This window comes from Pelophylax lessonae (genome assembly GCF_965119305.1).
Source record: "Pelophylax lessonae genome assembly, chromosome: 12".
Classification (NCBI taxonomy): Eukaryota; Metazoa; Chordata; class Amphibia; order Anura; family Ranidae; genus Pelophylax; species Pelophylax lessonae.
The window spans coordinates 127593067-127605091 of NC_138779.1; the positions used below are offsets into that span (position 1 = coordinate 127593067).

At 44.6% G+C, this 12025-nt stretch overlaps 1 protein-coding gene across 2 annotated transcripts in view; it reads right to left on the reverse strand.

Moving 5' to 3' along the window:
- Window positions 1-6880, reverse strand: part of ABCG4 (ATP binding cassette subfamily G member 4) — an 81232-nt gene extending 74352 nt beyond the window's left edge. For both annotated transcript variants that reach the window (XM_082274545.1, XM_082274544.1), the window contains exon 1: window positions 6707-6880. The gene's annotated coding sequence lies outside the window, so the exon portion shown is untranslated. The remainder of the gene's footprint in view (window positions 1-6706) is intronic.
- Between the last annotated feature and the right edge of the window lie 5145 nt (window positions 6881-12025).

Genomic DNA, 12025 nt, shown 5'->3' on the forward strand with positions numbered 1-12025 from the left:
GATTGTGAGAATAAGCCCTTAAATATGTTTTTTGTTATTTTTTTTCCATTTTAATTTTTCATTTTTTTTTACGGGGAAAATATCAGACCCCTGAGACAGGAAAGTGATTGCAGACACATTCCTCAATCGCTTTCTCTGCAGCCTCAGCTACACTACAGAATGTGCTCTGTACAGAAACCTCCTGTTCATTTACAAACTGAAGCGTAGTAAACACAAGAGGGATCACTACCAATCGCTTACTGTGTACATTCAGGAAAAGAAAGGGCCAGTAAACTTTACATGTTTACTGTACCCCCACCCACATCCATCCTGATACCGATCCTCCTGTGCCCTGCAGCAGCTGACAGATGGCAGGAGTGAGAGAATGAGAAACCGAAAGCGCTGTTTTGGGGGAGCACACAGGGAGATTGGAGCTGCAGGAAGGGGGACAGGGCCACTCATAGGTAGGGACCACGAGTCCTCTTGCAGGGGACCCGAGCACAAAAAAGGGCCCACACAGGGAGGGGGATTAGCGATGGACAACAAATACAGAACTTGTCCTCCAGCAGCTGAAAGCTGATCTATCTCCCTCTCCCTGCTGCCAGCTTTTTTCTACTGTCCCTCACTAATCCCCCTCCTGTGTGGGCCCCCTCCCAGCCCTGACTCTAATGTTAGCTCTGCTCCTGCGTTTGTTATCTCTAACTTTGTTTCTCTCCCTCTGTCTCTCTGATCCCGGAGCTCCAACTGCCAAGCCTGTATATTTTTTTCATCTCATCTTCATTTTTATTTATTAACTCAGTTTTTTTTTTAGATATAAAAAAAATATGTGAGTTATGTTGTATTGGTGTCTGCTAATAATGATTTTATTGTAATTATAGCTAAATATATCTTTAAGCTCCATTCACATATAGGCGTCTCGGAATTGCCCCGATTCTGCCCGCGATCCCGAACCATTGCAAGTCGCGGGTCATCCGAGCAATTCCCGTGACTTGCAATGGCACCCCAAACGCGGCACGATTTTGCCGCGATTGTGGCCCGACGAATCGAATCGACAAAAGAGGCTCTTAAACTTTTTTTGGGCGACAGGTGTCCCACAATTCTGTTTGCCTGATTTTACCACGATTCGTCGGGCGACAATCGCGGCAAAATTGTGCCGTGTTTGGGGTGCCATTGCAAGTCACGGAATCACACGGGCCTCCCGCAACTTGCAATTGTTTAGGATCGTGGCAATTCTGGCTGCAATCCGAGACGCCTATATGTGAATGAAGCCTTAATGTTTTCTTGGGGGGGGGGGGCCTGTCAGTCGATATAACGGGGCCTCAACTATGACCCATGACAACACTAAAGGGGTGCTCATAGTGTTCAGTATGTACTGAGAATGCAGATGTACCGGAAGAGATGATGGTCAGAGACTGTGGACATGCTACAGGTTTGGTTTGGAGACACACTGCAGAAGATATTTTAAGACTTTGGACATGTAAGGCCTCATGCACACATTGGACATTTTGCTTTCATCCTGGCATAAAAAAAAAACGCTTGGCGCTTGTAAACGCATGTAATGCATTTAGGCACATCAAAGGCTTGGGGCGGTAATTAATTTAATTGGCCAAAAAAAATGTATTCATTCTTATATATTATTATTAGCTATTACTATTACTACTATTAGCTATTATTTAGCTCAGGTGCTAAATAATAACAGATGACCCCTTGTGTGGAAACGCGTCGGAAGGAGCTGGTCGCGCTGTCATTTTGTCACGATACCGTTCTGCAGACGGCCGTGACGTTCTTCAGCTTGTTGCATCTTTTTAACTTGGATTGCTGTAAGTGTATTTGCCTTTATTAAATTTGGTTTTAAAGGATAATGCACTATTGGTCCCTTTCTTTCTTTTGGGAATGCATCTTTGGGCCATTTCATCTAGAGCCGCACCAAGTTTTTTTCTGGATGCTGTGGGTGGATGTGATCTGGAGGATCCTCAAGAAGAGTGCTCCACCTCTTCAGTCCTGCTAACACGGGATCATCTACCTACTTTGCTTGAAGTTTTTACCTCCATCATCTCTGGTAAGAGTCCATCTTTATCACTGGGCGTTATTTTATTATCACATTGTCAAGTTTATTTGGAGGCTCTGTTTTGTCTAACACATGGTAAGAGGCCATTCACTACGTTGGAATTTGAACACAGTCACCATTTAAATGTGGACTCACCACTGAACATATTATTTGCACATATTTGATTATGGACTTTAATTGATGAACTGTATTTTGTTTACACATGATTCTGAAGTCCTCAAATATTGAGCACTATTTTTGCACCTACAAGATTTGATTGTTTTACACATTAATATTGTTGGTTTACTATTGAAGCGCATTACTATCCACTTTCACTTAATTTACATATCTCTCTAGTGCTGCTTCTACTTATTGATTTGCGCACCTTTTTTGACTTTTCATCGCTAAATAATAACACACGTTTAGGCGTATCAAGCATTTTTTTCTGCCAAAATTTTGCTGCTCCTGGATGCACTGGAACACGTAGGTTACCACCAAATGCCCCTAGGAGCAGCAGAAAAAAACATCCAGTGTGCATGAGGCCTAAAGTTGTATGAAGATTCTCAGAACATTCGAATGTAAATCAAACTCCTGCTGGAGTCCAAAGGTCCCACAACAAATACCAAAGAGTCGCAGATTGGCACGAGGGTTTTAGATATTATATCACTTCCACATGTTTACACAGGCAAGCTGGCATGCCACCATTTTCCATAACACATGTCTTTCAGAGTCAGATTTAGGGCTCGTCTAAACACATGTCACTCTGTGAAAAGCAATCCGTGGTATACATTCCCATTCACTTGAATATGTTGTTTGGCAGCAGTACTGCTCACCGAATGCAAATGGGGGGGGGGGGGGTGGGATCGTTTTTGCTGTGCCGCAATGCAAAGCATTACAGCTGGGACATGTGTGTACTTCCGCTCTGTTGCATTTGCAATGGGGGGAGGCGGTTGGGGTGGTGGTAAAAATGTGGCTCAAATGCCTGTTTTTACCTCACCCAACTGCAAGTATAAACTAAGCCTAAGTGCCAGTTCACACATATGCAATGTCAGACATCGGGTGTGATTCGCAGCGCACTACTCATACTATGCAGATTGTATGGCTGAATTTGCATCGCATTCGGACCAAAGTCGCACAGGACCCTTTTTTTGGTCCGCACCAGAATCAGATTGCATGGGTGCAGGGAAGCACTGGGCCAGGGGGTAGGGGCGCAATTGCCCCCCCCCCCCCGGCCACTCTGATGCCCTGTAAAAAGGCTGCACTGCTTCTGCCACAGACATGCCTGTATTCCTGGTGAAGAGAAGTGAAAAGTCCCCACCGCTGACCTACTAAGTACGGGTTGAAGACAAGTTCAGAGCGCAGACCCCTCCGGCCCCCCCTCCCTAACATGGATGGTGTAAACTGTGTCTGAGCTGAGGCCGGTTCCATGCCCCACTGGAGAATCTCCTCCCCTGGTGGCCAGGTCGGGAACCTGGATTCGGCCAGTGAGTAGAGAGTACCAGGAGTGGAGCTTCAGCCTGGAATAGGGGTAGGAGGAGGCCAGGAAGAGGGAGAGTGGGAAGAGGCACCATGGGCCTCTGGTTTGTTCTTGCCTCCTGGGCTGAAAGTTGCCAGTCAGCCCCTGCATGGGTGTTCACACATATGCGATCTGATGCATGTCCGAACTGACAGTTCACACTGCGAGATCTGGGGGTGTCGTTAACAGGGTATTGACACCCCCAGCGATTTGCATATAGTAGTGTGAACTGCCTGCGAGTCGAGTGCGATGTGGGAACACCCAGTGGATTCACAGGGTTCCCGCATTGCATATGTGTGAACCGGCACTAAAACAGTCATCATTTTTTTGCAAGTCAACACTGATAATGAGATGCTGAGCATATATTTAGAAACACAAAAACTGTGAGAGTGTCACCTTTCAAAATAGGTAGCTTAGAGAATGGGTCAAGGTTTTGTTTGTGGTTTGGGAATTTTTTAACGAATGCATGATTTATCATAAGGATCCCATGCCTATAGGAGTATGGAAAAGACTACCAAGAAACAGATCTCCCAATCAGATCTGTCTCATCCTGTCTTCTCTAGAAGACATCACCAGGCCTGTCTTTCACAAACAGAAATCAAAGCTATAAATAGCAATGATATACCATAAAAATAACCTGTTTAAGCTCCTAGAAAATGCTTCTGACCATTAAAAGACTGGGCAGGAAATGGCAGATTAAACAGACTGCTGACTCGTACAAGCTCCAGGTCAGCCATCCTTATTTCCACACTACCTAGTGAGGTCAGCCATCCTTATTTCCCCACTACCTAGTGAGGTCAGCCATCCTTATTTCCCCACTACCTAGTGAGGTCAGCCATCCTTATTTCCCCACTACCTAGTGAGGTCAGCCATCCTTATTTCCACACTACCTAGTGAGGTCAGCCATCCTTATTTCCACACTACCTAGTGAGGTCAGCCATCCTTATTTCCACACTACCTAGTGAGGTCAGCCATCCTTATTTCCACACTACTTAGTGAGGTCAGCCATCCTTATTTCCACACTAACTAGTGAGGTCAGCCATCCTTACTTCCACACTACCTAGTGAGGTCAGCCATCCTTATTTCCACACTACCTAGTGAGGTCAGCCATCCTTATTTCCACACTACCTAGTGAGGTCAGCCATCCTTATTTCCACACTACCTAGTGAGGTCAGCCATCCTTATTTCCACACTACCTAGTGAGTTCAGCCATCCTTATTTCCACACTACCTAGTGAGGTCAGCCATCCTTATTTCCACACTACCTAGTGAGGTCAGCCATCCTTATTTCCACACTACCTAGTGAGGTCAGCCATCCTTATTTCCACATTAACTAGTGAGGTCAGCCATCCTTATTTCCACACTAACTAGTGACGGCAGCGATCCTTATTTCCACACTACCTAGTGAGGTCAGCCATCCTTATTTCCACACTACCTAGTGAGGTCAGCCATCCTTATTTCTAAACTAGTGAGGTCAGCCATCCTTATTTCCACACTACCTAGTGAGGTCAGCCATCCTTATTTCCACACTACCTAGTGAGTTCAGCCATCCTTATTTCCACACTAACTAGTGAGGTCAGCCATCCTTACTTCCACACTACCTAGTGAGGTCAGCCATCCTTATTTCCACACTACCTAGTGAGGTCAGCCATCCTTATTTCCACACTACCTAGTGAGTTCAGCCATCCTTATTTCTAAACTAGTGAGGTCAGCCATCCTTATTTCCACACTACCTAGTGAGGTCAGCCATCCTTATTTCCATACTACCTAGGGAGGACAGCCATCCTTATTTCCACACTACCTAGTGAGGTCAGCCATCCTTATTTCCACACTACCTAGTGAGGTCAGCCATCCTTATTTCCACACTACCTAGGGAGGTCAGCCATCCTTATTTCCACACTACCTAGTGAGGTCAGTCATCCTTATTTCCACACTACCTAGTGAGTTCAGCCATCCTTATTTCCACACTAACTAGTGAGGTCAGCCATCCTTACTTCCACACTACCTAGTGAGGTCAGCCATCCTTATTTCCACACTACCTAGTGAGGTCAGCCATCCTTATTTCCACACTACCTAGTGAGTTCAGCCATCCTTATTTCTAAACTAGTGAGGTCAGCCATCCTTATTTCCACACTACCTAGTGAGGTCAGCCATCCTTATTTCCATACTACCTAGGGAGGACAGCCATCCTTATTTCCACACTACCTAGTGAGGTCAGCCATCCTTATTTCCACACTACCTAGTGAGGTCAGCCATCCTTATTTCCACACTACCTAGGGAGGTCAGCCATCCTTATTTCCACACTACCTAGTGAGGTCAGTCATCCTTATTTCCACACTACCTAGTGAGGTCAGCCATCCTTATTCCCACACTAACTAGTGAGGTCAGCCATCCTTATTTCCACACTACCTAGGGAGGTCAGCCATCCTTATTTCCACACTACCTAGGGAGGTCAGCCATCCTTATTTCCACACTACCTAGTGAGGTCAGTCATCCTTATTTCCACACTACCTAGTGAGGTCAGCCATCCTTCTTTCCACACTACCTAGTGAGTCAATGATCTACAACAAGCATGCGGTTCAGTTGTTTCCAACCTTCTCTGACAACATGCCGCCAGGTTCCAGGCCAGCGACTTAACAAGTAGAGAAGCAAACATTTCCCTTACAGCCCCTGAGCTGGCACTTTAAATCAGCAATGGCAACTCCCATATTTAATTCCGATGAGTCTCCTTTAGAGAAATAAATATTAGGCCAACCTGTTTTGATTAAAACCAGTAAGATTACATTTATTTCATAGGATTTCACCTTCTTGGATCATGCAGGCTTAGTTCTGCTGGTTTCTATGAGTTACCTCCTATATATCCTGCAGAGTAGGCAAGTCTGCATTCATCCACAGCATCTTCCTCTGGCTGCTTTTTTTTTTTTCAATCACCCCCCTCCTGGTCCCACCCATGTTGTATTTCTGCTTAGGTAAAAAAAAAACATTAAAGGAATGCATTCGATTTTTATTATTCTCAGTACATGACAATCATCTTCCCATCAACCCGACCCACCACTCCTTAGGCTCCCAGCCCTTTCCCCATCCTCAGCACCCAGGATCCTGCAAGCCTCCCTCTTCCCATTCACACACACACAGATGGATGTCATCGTTGCGGAGGGTTCCTACCTTGGAAATTTGGAGGAGGTCACAGTTGGCCCCCCTTTTGTCTTCTTCCTCCAGCTGCTGTTCTGTGAAGCCAGCCCTGGGAATTAGGAGGAGGGGAGGGTTCAGGACAGACAAGTGCAAGAAAAGGAAGGCACAGCAGAGCCATCACCTTGTGTCTGCTTAGCCATGGCCATCCTCTTCATTCCTGCTGCTGCTGCTGCTGATGTTCAGCTAGACAAGGCTGGTCCTGATGCAGAGCCATGATCTGACAGGCAGCACTCAGCTCTCCTTAAAGGCACAGCACACCTTTACAAATCAGACATGATCATAAGGCAGAAATCAATTCATCTGATTCATGCAGGGATATATCATTTCTAGATTGTATGCTTCTATAAAAAAAATGATGGTCAAAACCATAAAAGCACACAGATGCTGCTCACCAACACATACAATGGGCTTGACGTACTATATTATGTTTGTATGCAGCACATCGATTGCCCGGACAAGTAAATTGTATAATCATTGGAATTTCTATGCAGCCACTACCATGTATATACATTATATTTACTAACATTTGTTATGGAATGTATGCTCTGACGTCTACATGTACATTGGATGAGCTGAGGCATGCCTAAAATAAGAACTGTATGTTCTCAAATGCTTTTTGGGTCTAACTGCTGTTAGGGTTCACCTACACCAGCAGATTTAAGCCTGGTACACGCATGGAAATTATCGGATGAATGATCTTCCGTTTTTTTTTTTTTTTTTTGCATAGTCTCCATTTTGAAAATGAAGAGGTTACTAAAGTTCGAAAATTCTTGTGAGACAGAAGAAAAATTTGAAAGTGATGTCATGTGTTATGTTGTATTCGTATTGTGTTTTTGGACGGAAACAGTACTGATTAACCACTTCTGGACAGGAACATTTTCCCCCTTAATGACCAGGCCATTTTTTGTGATTAGGCACTGCGTTATTTTTACTGACAATTGTGCAGTTGTGCGACGCTGTACCCTAATAAAATCGATGTCCTTTTTTTCTCACAAATAGAGCTTTCTTTTGGTGGTATTTGATCGCCTGTGCGATTTTTATTTTTTGCGCTATAAACAAAGAAAAAAGGGGGAAATTCTGAAAAAAAAAAAAACAATATATTTACTTTCTGCTATATAACATTTCCAATAAAAAAAAAATTAAAAATCACATTTTTTTTCATAATTTTAGGCCAATTTGTATTCTGCTACATATTTTTTGGTAAAAAAAAATCCCAATAATGCCCCATACACACGTGCAGATTATCTGCAGACTTTTGTCTGCAGACTTACCTTTTCTATGTAGTGCAAGGGCCTGCCGGATTGCATACAAATTGAAAGTGTTTAGGTTTGACCTCATATTATATGGTTTTGGTAAGTCTGCAGACAAAAGTCTGCAGATAATCTGCACGTGTGTATGGGGCATTAGTGTATATTGATTGGTTTGCGCAAAAGTTATTGCGTCTTCAAACTAGGGGAAAGATTTATGTCATTTTTATTTATTTATTTATTTACCAGTAATGGCGGCGATCAGCGATTTCTAGCGGACTGCGACATTGCGGTGGAGATATCGGACACCTGACATTTTTGACACTTTTGGGGGGACCAGTGACATTACTACAGTAATCAGTGCTAAAAATATGCACTGTTACTGTACTATTGACACTGACAAGGAAGGGGTTAACACCAGGGGCGATCAAAGGGTTAAATGTGTTCCTAAGGGGTGCTTTCTAACTGTAGGGGGGGGTGGGCTTGCTGCATGAACACAGAGATCTGTGTTCCTAAATAGGAGGAACACAGGATCACTGTGTTCATAACTGACAGAACAACGGTCTGCTGTGTTTACAACAGCAGACCACCGTGCTGTCTCCACTGAGAGGTGCCCGGCGGCAATCAGACCCACTGATCAACTCCCCTGTGGCGAATGGGCGTGCGCACGCCCCCGCCCCCTCTAGCGGTTCTGCGAAGCAATGTACAGATACGTCATTTCGCGGGACAGAGCCGACCTTCCGCCGTAAAACTACGGCGGCTGGTCGGCAAGTGGTTAAGATCGGCCCGCCCAGCCAGCAGTATGAGTCTGATTTCTCCTGTCTGTAAACGTCTATGGGAGAGGAAAAGCTGTTTGTAAATGTAGAGGTGGCTGGCTGCACCTGTGTCGGCTCAGTGTGATTATCACAGTGTCACAGTGCACATTTCCCCCTGCACAAATGGAAGAGAAGAGAGGCTGGATCCGCTCTTCCTTCTCCCGCCCCTCTCCCTCTGTGCCCGCCCACACACTTTCTGAAAGCGCAACAAAATCCCTGCATGCTGCATCTTTGGCACACTTTCAGAACATGCAGCAAAAACTTGCAACCTAATAGAAATCAAGAGGACTGCAGCTAAAACTGCAGGAAAAACGCAGGAAAACTGTGGAAACACAAGCAATGCGGCCAAACTTTTATGTATTATGGTATGAGTCACGCGCTGTCTGAGGAATTATATATCTAAATTAACACTTCCAAGATGCTGCATGTACCAATACTGAAAACCATGCAGTAAAAGGCTAGTAGTAAGGGGTGGGGGATACTGCGCTTCTGGGAAGTGGTATGACTAGTCTTTGAATAAATGCTTAAAAGCAGCTTAAATGTGAATTAGCGAATGTGATTATTTGTATAAATTAAGGTCCCTAAAAAATGGGAAAAATGAATAGTGATATTCGTTTATAAAAAGGTACATCAGGTGTAAAGTGCCTTAGTGTAATCAATAAGTTAAATAGATAAGCAAGTTAACACTCTTATCTCAATAAAACATGTATAAAAACATATGATTAATCAAGTGACAGGTAAAGTGCTCAGTGCAAAAAAGTGCAAAAAAGTGCATAAAATCATACAGTCCTTTATAGAATGCCGCAGGTGACCAAAAAAGTTCAAAGGTGAAAAATAAATATTCCAATACTGTATCCAGGTGAAAGAAGTTTCATAGAGGTATAAACCCTCCACCTAACACCGTGTTAAATATGTGGGGTGCTTCTTCTCACTCGTGTACCCCTCTGGGTGTGCTAATTGCTCACCTCCATATATCAGATCATGCGCTTGATGAAAAATACTCAGGGTTCCTCGCCTCTCCTTCCTTGTTTTTCAATCAATGATGGTATTCAATCTGCCTTAGATGGATCGGGCTTCTATACTCTCCAGGTGGCCAGCGAATCTCAAAATGAAAGACTCACAATAGTGCAATATTGCCGTATACTCTCAACTTTATTTCCATAGATTAAAAACACTTACATATACCGCTCAAAATAAGCGCCTTTGGTTTGCAGAAAGGGAAGATCGCGGTCCTCACTTCCGCGTACATGCGTCACTTCCGGACTTGCGAGACTGCGACATTGCGGCAGACAGATTGGACCCCTGACTGATATTTTTGACACTTTTGGGGGGACCAGTGACATTACTACAGTAATCAGTGCTAAAAATATACACTGTTACTGTAATAATGACAGGCAGGGAAGGGGTTAACATTATGGGTGATCAAGGAGTTAAATGTGAGCCTAGGAGAGTGATTCTAACTGTGGGGGGGTGGGGCTTTCTGAAATGACCATAGAGACATGTGATCCTATATAGAAGGATCACATGGGCTCTATGATCATTACAGGGAGAAGAACGGTCAGCTGCATTTACAGCAGCTGACCGTTCTTCTCTCTCAGCGGGGAATGATTGCGGGTGTCAGGCGATAATCAGAGCCACCTGACACACGCATCGGCCTCCCCCCGCTGTCGAGCCGCCGGCGCGCGCTCGCCCCCTAGCCTCCTGAGAGCGAGCGACGTAGATCTACGTAGCTTTGCCAAGGAGCGGCTGCCAGCTGCGGTAACTGGTTAATTTGCTTTTACCTTTATGCAAAGCTGTGGCCTGTACGCAGGGCTACCGCTTGAAATCTGGGGGTCCCCATACAGAAAATGTCAAAATGACATCATAAAAAATACACGGAAATCATCATTAGTGGACACAGACATAACATAACTTACAAAATTCTTGCCAAATCTAAAACATAAAAAGTTAAAATAAAGCTCTTTGTGTGTAAATGACGTCTTGGTCCTCAATCACATGGGCACTGTAGCCTGTACAGGGTAAATCAGTGTTTATTTTTTATGTGGCTATGGCTTCCAGCATCCTATCTCAGCATAAATCCCTCCCGCTCAAAAAATAAAAATAAAAAATCTGCACTAATCAGCACATTTACCCTCTAAACATAAATTCTGTCTGCCAATATACTCCCCAAACAAAAATGCAAATATTCCCCCTCCCAGCACAAATCTGTGCTCCCCAATCCCAGCTCCCAGCTCAAATCCCACATCAACTCCTATCAGAAATCTCCTTTACCCTAAAAAAAAAATCACCCGCCTAGCACACATCCTCTTTTTTCTCCAGTTCCTCATCCTAGCACAAATTCCCTCAATATCCCCACCCAGCACAAATCCCTCCTGTGAGCACCAATTCCACCCCATCTCCCCTCCTAGCACACCCCCCCCCCCCAATCCCTCCTCCTAGCACAAATCTATTCCAATCCCCCCTCCCAGGAAACCCCCCCCCTAATCCCTCCACAAATTCCCAACCCCCTCCCCCAGTACAAAATCCCCCCCAATCCCCACTCTTAGCACAAATCCCCCAACCCTGCTCCAAGCACAAATATTCCCCCCCCCCCAATCCCCCTTCTGGCTCAAATCCCCCAAACCCTCCTGCTAGCACATATCCCCCCCCCATTCCTCCTCCTACCAAGTGACCCCCCCCCCCAAATCCCCATTACACTTTCTAGCACAGAGAGCTGCCAATCTCTCCTCCTACACAAACATCGCAGGTACAGTGCCTTGCAAAAGTATTCGGCCCCCTTGAACTTTGCGACCTTTTACCACATTTCAGGCTTCAAACATAAAGATATAAAACTGTAATTTTTTGTGAAGAATCAACAAGTGGGACACAATCATGAAGTGGAACGAAATTTATTGGATATTTCAAACTTTGTTTACAAATAAAAAACTGAAAAATTGGGCGTGCAAAATTATTCAGCCCCTTTACTTTCAGTGCAGCAAACTCTCTCCAGAAGTTCAGTGAGGATCTCTGAATGATCCAATGTAGACCTAAATGACTAATGATGATAAATAGAATCCACCTGTGTGTAATCAAGTCTCTGTATAAATGCACCTGCACTGTGATAGTCTCAGAGGTCCGTTTAAAGCGCAGAGAGCATCATGAAGAACAAGGAACACACCAGGCAGGTCCGAGATACCGTTGTGGAGAAGTTTAAAGCCGGATTTGGATACAAAAAGATTTCCCAAGCTTTA